The sequence below is a fragment of the Dipodomys spectabilis genome, unplaced genomic scaffold, assembly GCF_019054845.1.
Source record: "Dipodomys spectabilis isolate Male_0828 unplaced genomic scaffold, ASM1905484v1 ptg000421l, whole genome shotgun sequence".
In the NCBI taxonomy this organism is placed as follows: domain Eukaryota; kingdom Metazoa; phylum Chordata; class Mammalia; order Rodentia; family Heteromyidae; genus Dipodomys; species Dipodomys spectabilis.
The window spans coordinates 2779107-2788139 of record NW_024871098.1 but is presented as its reverse complement, the minus strand read 5'-3'; positions in this window follow the sequence as shown (position 1 = coordinate 2788139).

The following is a 9033-nucleotide window of genomic DNA, read 5'->3' as shown; positions in this document are numbered from 1 at the left end:
GTGACATCACAATGAGTTTCTGATATCAACCCACATGCCACATTTCAAATACAATGAAATCATAGATCAGGCATTCATAATGTGACTATGATATCACAATGACATAATGGCAAATGTTATAATGTCATTGCCATTTTGTGATATCACCATAAGCAAAGATGTCATAACAACAATGTGATGTTACACCAGTTATGATGTCACACAGGGTTTATAATGTTACAATGGTTATGAGGTCACAATGTGTTTCTGATATCAACTGACATGCCACATTTGAAATAGAATGAAATCACAGGATATACATTCACAATGTGTCTAAGACAGCAAAATGGCAATGCGATGTCATAATGCTATGAGGTCACTGTAGCTTGTTGATGTCACAATGTGCTGATGGTGTCATAATGATTGCTATCACACTGGTGATGATGTCACAAATTGTTTGTGATGTCACAATTGTATGTCAGATCTTAATTGCTATTAGTTTGCAGTGAGGACATGAGAATGAAGTCACCATGATATACACAAATGAACTGTGATGACACAAATACCATGTTTTTTGTCAAAAGTGATAAAGTTCCTAACAGGTTATGGTTGTCAAAGTGTTAATGATATAAAAATGGGTTAATGATGTAAAAACTAGTTTGTAATATCACATATTGTTTCAAATTTCAATTGCTACAAATTCACAGTGATACAAGTTCACAGAAGGAGTTTGATGTCCCAAAAGCCATGCATTTTCTAAGATGTGATTAGGTCATAATAGGTTTGTGAAAGCATGATGGTACAGTAATATCACAATTGCAATATGATGTCAAATTCTAATTAATTGGTGATGCCAAAATAGTGATGAGTTCAAAATTGTTTTGTGATGTCGCAGTAGATTGGTGATATTACAATGGCATTCCAGAACTCAACTGTCATTAACTCACAATGCGTATATAAATTTAGAATGGGCTTGTGAGGATTCCAAAGTATTTGTTGGCACAAATATGATGAAGTCAGAACAGATTTGTGACTTGACAATATGACACAATTGTCATTACATCTGGCAGTGTGATGTCACTATGCTCATGATGTCAAAGTATATTTCTAATATTTCATGTCATTCCTGAAGTAATATGAGGTCGAAAGTAGATTGAGCTATCAATGGGCCTAACATTACACAGTGACATGTCATAAAACTTTTGAGGACAGGGCATAATTGAGTTGTCACAGTTGTTTAGAGATATCACAATTTTAATGTTACATCACAAAGGGATTGTGATGTCACAATGGTTATGAAGTCAAAATGTGTTTTTGATATGAACCCACATGCCACATTTGAAATATAATGAAATCACATAATAGGCATTCATAATGTATATATGATGTCACAATGACAATGTGATTTCATAGTGGTATGATGTCATTACAGTTTTGTGATGTCACAATGAGCTGATGTTGTCATAATGACAATGTGATGTACCACTGATGATTATATTGTAAATCCTTTGTGACATTTCTTCGGCATATCTGATCTCATTTGACATTTCACAATGAGGATATGGATACACAAAGGGACTGTCATGTCACAAAGACCATGTGTTTTTTCAAAGGTGCTAAAGATGTCATAATGGGTTTGGGAGCTCTCAAGGTGATTGTAATGTCACAACAGCAATGTTATATCACAATTGCTTTGGGATGTCACATTGGTGGTGAGGTCACAATGGAAAGGACCATTTTGTGACGTCAAAACAGGTTACTATCACAATGGCACTGTGATGTCACAAAGGGATTTTCATGTCACAATGGCTTTGAGGTCATAATGGATTGCCAATATCCACCAATATTGCTCACTTGAAATAGAATAAAATCACAGAATAGGCATTCACAATATGTCTATAATGTCACTATGACATATGATGTCATAATACTATGATATGTAAGTTTAGTGATGTCAAAATGGCATGTCTTATCTTATTAGTCATTAGATTGCCATGAGGATCCCAAAGGTTGCTATGTGCTGATTCCTTCAAAAGGCTCATTGTGCTGAGTCCATTACACAGGGTTCTTTGTGTTATTTTTTAAAATTGTTCTGAGTCCTTGATAGGTAGGTATGGGTATCCCCAACAATTACACACACACAAACATGGAGGGACACCATGCACCTGCTTGGTGTGTGGGGTGGATGGAGAAGAGTCCCCCAGCAGTTGGGCTGAGAGGAGATTCGATCCCCCCCCCCCGGGCAGCTGGTGGGGTTGGGGGAAAGCCCTGACCTGAGGTGAGGCTGCTTCTGCCATGGCCTGATAGCCTTAGGGCAGAGTCAGGGATGGGGGCGTGGGTGAGGGTGGAGGAGGCATGACCCAGGGGAGAACAGGGCATGGCTGAGGGGACACATACCCCCTGCAGCCAGGGGCACACAGGGGCTGGAGCATTTGTGCAGTGGGGGTGGGGCAGCCCAGGAGAGATGTGGGAGCAGAGAGAGAGCAGAAAGAAGACCAGGCACATGCACCAGGGATGGCGGCCTCAATGCCTCTGTTGCTGTAGGAGCATGTGTCTGGGCCAGGAGCACAGAGCACAAAAAGCCAGCACATAAGGCACATCCCTCACACCACCCCAGGGAGGCTCAGAGGCTAGGTATGCCCTGAGTCTTAAGCCCCTGCACTGGGAACTCAGCTGCAGCAGGGGCATGCTCAGCCCAGCCATCCACCAGCTCCTGCCCCTGCCCCATCCCCTGCGCTCCCTGCAGCATTGCATTGCCTCTGGCTCAGACCTGCTGTGACTCTTAGAGTCATCCAGTGATGGTGCACCCCCAGCCGCTTTAAGGCCCTGACCTGGTACAGGCCCCTGGTCCTCTGCTCTGAGACCAAGCGTACACCATGCCACTGCCATCACTACATGCTGCACACAGAACCACAGCCTACAGATTCTCCCAGCAGCACAAGTGAGTGGCCGCCAGCAGGTCAGCAACTTGCGACCGCCCCCTACCACTCCCACTCCTCCCCCTGCAAATCCCTCCTCTCCTCTTGTGTCCCAACCATGCCTCCCCAGCACCAGGCGGGCCAGCCCTGACTCTGCCACAAATGAGCCCCAGGAGTGGGTGGGGAGTGGGTGTTGACTCTGGGAACTTACCCCCATCCCTAGTGGCCAGTATCCCTAGAAACAGGGAGATGCAGGAATGGGTGAGAAGGGTTCACCATTGAGCCCCTGGATGGAGCAGTGGGAGGCACATAGTCCCACATCTGCACTCTTCCTCTCCCTGGTGGGAACCTGGTAGCTGTAGTCAGAGATGGGGAGCAGCACCTCTGCACCTGCCTTATTGGGTCTTTTCCTTTTTTTCTGGGAGTGGGGGGTGTTGGATGCAGAAGATAGGTCTCCCTTGCTGTGTGAGCCCTTGTCCTCAATGCTCAGTCACATTTCATCTGAGGAGGGTCCCAGAAAAGCCCACTAGGGAGGTGAGGGCACTGGGGGTCAGATAGTAGGGGAATATATGGGAGGAACACACACCCTCAGACACACATATACCCGGCCTATCCCCCAACCCCAGCTGTCAACAGTACTCACAGGGTGATCACATTTCCCATCTCTGCCAGCGTCTGGTGGTGCTCCCTGTCCATCTGGTCTCTTTGTCCTCCACAAGAATTTGCCCAGTTGACCAGAAGCATCTAGGCTGGAAGTAGGAGTCTATCCATGTATGTAGCCTTTAGGACCCCATCCATTTCCTCAACATTCCCCCCACCCTGAGTCAGAGACACACCTTGGGACCCCATGACCCACTGCTTGATTCAGTTCTGGCTCTGAAGAGCCACCTGTCTGGGGATTCCTTCACCCAGCCTCCTGGCCTAGGGTTTTGTTGAATGGGGAGTTAAGGTTGGTTGTTCCCAAGGGGAAGGGACTGGCCCTGGAGAAGGGGAGAGGCGGGTCGTGCTGTGTCATTAGAGTGTTGCTCCCCTTGGGTGGGAGCCCTTGGTTCTGACAAGGGAACGGAGAATGGGAACCTCGTGCTCCAGGTAATACATTGTCCCAGATGAGGAACCAACAAACTTAGGAGAGGTACTACACTGAGTCTGTGTGTGTGTGTATGTATGTGTGTGTGTGTGTGTGTGTGTGTGTGAGAGAGAGAGAGAGAGAGAGAGAGAGAGAGAGAGACAGAATTTTTCTCCTTGTACAGCCTGACTGTCCTCAGGTGAGTGATCAGTTGGCAAATTGCAGGTGCTGCATGGAAGAGTCATCTGTCACCATTCTGGAGGGGTGTGTGTGTGTGTGTGTGTGTGTGTGTGTGTGTGTGTGTGTGTGTGTGTGTGTGTGTGTTGGGAGAGCAGGGACATGAGAACAATGAAAATATATTTAAGTCACCATGTCTAAAAACAGCAAAAGCATTTTACTACTCTCTTTCTCTATTTTTTGTTGTTCTTTCTTCATCAATACCAAGTACAAGCCCAGCCACAATTTTTGTTTTCTCCTTCACAGTTTCATGGCTCCTTTATGGAAGATTTCAGTAGACATTACTTTCCTCCCATTTACACCTCTCTCTCCCTCCTTTGCTGTAGCCCACAGTAGCTGCTGGGCCTGAGTGGGCCTCTCCTAGAAGAACAGTGTGAACCCTAGACTGGAGTCGACGCCTGTCCTTCTAGCCCCAGCCAGAAGTTTGGTGAAGTGAATGAGATCACAGCCACACTCTTCCAGCCAGACACTCTGCTCTTGTGTGTTTAGTTGGAGGTAATTTAAGGGATTGGAATGTCTCTGCCCAACATAATTAGGGAATGAGATGAGGGAAAGTATAGGGCAGGGGCTGCGAACCTATGAGGTTTTGGAGACTGGCGTACGGTGTGACATGGCAGATGGTTCCCCATGACAGTGGATGAGAGGGGAACCATATCTAGGGCATTAACGGTCTCTGTGGGCATCCGGGCACAGGGCTGCTGTGCCCCACTGGTGGTCAGGATACCCTCTTGGGGCAGTGCCCAGTGTCAATCCTCCCTGGAGTCCTGCAGAATCCAATCTGTGTTCCGCCTGGGCTGTTTCCAGGTGGGCAGTGGTAGGCAAATCCTTTCCCCCTACTGGAGCCTGCTCGGTATCAGGAGGTGGCAGTTAGCTAGGGCTTGCTGAATGCCAGTTTCTATAACCTGCTATTGTCTGTCTGGAAGGAAAAGGGGACCTCTGACTTTGGAACCCTTTAAGTTTGATTGGGACAAATTAAATACCACATTTTCCAGGTTTTTTAAATTTAAGCTGGCAATTTCCACTAATGCCTGCTAATATGGATCAAATTAGATGGATGATTTCAGCTGTCAAACAATGATGTTCAAAGGGGCACAGGCAGAGTTCCCAAGCCAGATTATCTCTTGCTTTGAACATTGTGCCTTGACTGCCTTTCTCTGGCAGCTGTTGAATCTACCTATGGTGACCATCCCACTCAAGAACATTGTGGGGAGCAGAGATTGTGACCTCTCCATCCCCAGCATGCCAGCTATCAGCAGAGATGATTCCCAGCACCTGTACTGGACTCTGGGAGATTCAGAGAACCCAGGTTGCCTCAAGGATCCCTCCTCTGCAACATGAAACCTAGGGGCCAGATGTGGTGGACGATCCTGGCTGGCCCCAGGGGGAGGAAGAGGAGGCCCTTTGAGCCAGGCCTTCAGCTCACAGCAACCTCATTCACATCTATGTGGAGGATTGAGTGCCACAGAGCTGGTCAGCTGCTGAAAAGAGATCTTTGAGAAGATAGGCATCCCAGAGGCCCTGGAATGTAGAGAGTACATAGCGGCTCACACCCTAAGAGCCAAAACAGTTAAGTGTGGTGGCACCAGGAGGGGGTAAGATGGAGGAGGGAGAACTGTGGGAGAGCTACATCAGGCTTCATCCCTCCTCCCCCACAGAGGATTCTTACCTGAATCAGATGGGACTTTTCTGTAGTATTGTCATAGACAGATACTCATTGATTTATCCAACAAACCATTACAGTGTGCACCAGGCTCTGGGGGGTCATAGACAATGAAAAGTTCCAGGACTGGTTCCACAGCCCATGAAGAAACCTTGAATTGATCTGGATGCCAGTGCTTCAAGCCTGTCATCCTAGCTATTTAAGAGGCTGAGATCAGAGGACTGAGGCTTTTGGCCCGGGCAGGAAAGCCTGTAAGACTCTTGTCTTCAATTAACTACCAAAAAAAAAAAAAAACCATCAGAAGTGGACGTGTGGCTCAAGCCATAGAATGCTACCCTCGAGTAAAAAGGCTTAGGGACAGAACCTAGGCTCCAAGTACAAGGTCCAGGAATGACTCCAAGAAAGTAAAGAGAGAGAGGAGGGAAGGACAGAGGGAGAAAAAAAAAGAAAGGAAGGAAGAAGGGAGAACATGCAAGCCTTGGTTTGGAGTCCCTGGATCAAGGGAGCCAACTATTCACAATTTTTGGGGGGACAGTTTCTGAGACTAAAGCCATTATGTGGGACCAAGCCACTGACCCCTCAGCAACTTCATGCCATTCAGGAGCTCTGTGGTCACTGACTATAGAGGGAACCAGCCTCGGGTAGAACCTAGGGCCCAGGGTGGGTCACCAGGTTTCAATTATCCCCAGCCTCATGGAGTTTAGTTTCTGGTCAGATAAGAAGAAAGTTTCCAAGGGCTAGGGAGGTATTGGAGTGAGAGAGGTTAAAGGGGGTGTCCGAGGATAAGTAGGAATTTGAAGAGAGAGAATGATCCTAGGTCACGTGTGTCAAGACATTGGAGCCATGACCTCACCTGACAACATAGACTACCAGCCTTTGATCAAGCCACACTGTTATGAAAAGTCCTGGCACCTTGGTTTCATCATTGACAACCTGGCTGCCGTTCACTGCAGGATGCCTGTGCAGTACATCCTTAGGGACTAGGACTTTCCAGGGCTAAATCCGACAGTACCATCCCCTGTGTTCATTCCTCCACCAAAGACTGAGGTAAGCATGCCACTGCCACAGGACAGCCTGGGAATGAGGGCAGGAAGTGGGTCTCTTGTCTAGCTCTGTCATTAGTCTAGATGGCAGATCTGGGATTCAAAGAAGGCAGGCTGAAGGTGTGGCAGAGTGGGTAGAGGCTGGTGGGAAAACCAGAGGCACTGGGCTCTGAGCAGGGTTGTTTCTTTGATAATACTCACAACATAGGAACATTTCTGGGATAGAGCAGCCCTTTTCACCTCCCCAGGAGGGACCTAGATCTCCCCAGTTTCCATCCCTTGACCAGGAAACCCTTTAGTTCCCATATCATGTGGTTGGATAACTAGACCTGACCTCACTGCCCAGTGCTGAGGCAGGACAGTGAGAGATCCTGAGTCTTTGATAAGATCAGGGGATCTTCAGTATGAGATTGTGCTTGAATGTCCCAACTTGGTGCATGGTCAGTCCCATCTAAGACTGCCATGATATAGGACATAGAATCTAGAGAATCAGAGCTGTTTGGGTTCTGTTCTGGTGTTAATTTTGAGTTCCCATATGCCCACCTGCCTCCCTTTCTTGGTTGGGCCTATGCTAGAAAAAGCTTGAAACTAGGGCATGGGTCTTATCTTTTATGCTCCAAGACAGCACTCTACCATTTGAATCACAGCTTCACTTCCAGCTTTTTTGGGTGTTTAATTGGAGATAAAGAGTTCTCACGGGCTTTGCTGCTAAGTGGCATCCAACTACAGTCCTCAGATTTCAGTCTCCTGAGGGGAAGAATGACAGGAATGGAAAAGTTTGTTTGGCTGGGTGCCAGCAGCTCATGGCTGTTATCCTAGGTACTCAGGAGGTGAGATCTGAGGATCATGGGTCAAAGCCAGCCTTGTTAGGAAAGACCCTGAGACACTTACATAAAAGGATTGTCAGAAAACCAGAAGAGGTGCTGTGGCTCAATAAATGAGTACTTGCCTTAAGCTGAAGTCCTCAGGGACAGCACCCAGGCCCAGAGTTCTAGCCTCACAAAATAAAAAAGAAAGAGAGTAAGACATCTTTCTTTCAAATGATGGTGGAGGTGTGGTGGTGTGGGGAGGGTGCTGTGTTTGGGAGACCAAGTGCTGGCCTCAATGTACAGACATTTGTAAGAACTCCCCAAGTTTGCCCCAGTTTGAAGCCACAGCTTCAAGAGGACGTGTCCTGTGACAGGCAGGGAGTGGGCAAAGGGGTGCAGGTGTGAGATTGTTGTGTCTTTATTTCCTCCACTGAAGGATAGATTTGGATGCTGGGTATCAAAATCTGAAGTGAAGGGTTGCAAAAAGTTTGTGACCTGACGAGATGGGTTTCCTCTGTGTATATGAAGGTGGCTGAAGCCGGAAACCACCAGAGGCTCACGACTCTCATCCTAGCTACTAAGAAGGCTGAGATTTGAGGACCGTGGTTACAAGTCAGCTTGGGCAGAATAGTCTGTGAGACTTGATGATAGACCACTAGAGAGCAGGAACTGTTGCTTTGGCTCAAATGGGAGAGTGCTCAACTTCAGCTGAATTGCTGAGGGACAGCACCTTGGCCCAGAGTTCAAACCTCTTGACCTACAACAAAAAAAGAGGTGACTAAGTTTTCCACATAGCAGTGTGTATGATAGGAAATGCCATGCTGGTCTATGAGACATTCCAGATATGTGTGAGGCTCAATGTTTTGTATACAGTGGGTCTGATGTCAGTACTGCCACCTTCTAGGGGCTGGGATCTGATCCTAATTGAGGGAGTAAATGTTTCTGTTCTCAGGGACTGTTGAATCCTTGGGCTATCCCGTGTGTGTGTGTGTGTGTGTGTGTGTGTGTGTGTGTGTGTGTGTGTGTGTGTCTGTCTGTCTGTCTGTCTGTCTGTCTGTCGGTTTGACTGTGTCTGTGTCTGTGTGTGTTTGGAGGTAGAAGAACTGGGCCTTGAACTCAAGGCCTAGGTGCTGTCCCTGAGATATCTTGCTCAAAGCTAGAGCTCTTACACTTGAGCCACAGCTCCACCTGTGGCTGTTTGGTAGTTCAGTTTAGATAGGAGCCTCACAAACTTTCCTGTGTGGCTGGCTTTGAACAGTGATCCTCAGATCTCAGCCTCCTGAGTAACTAGGATGACAGAGAGGAGCCACACGTGATGGCT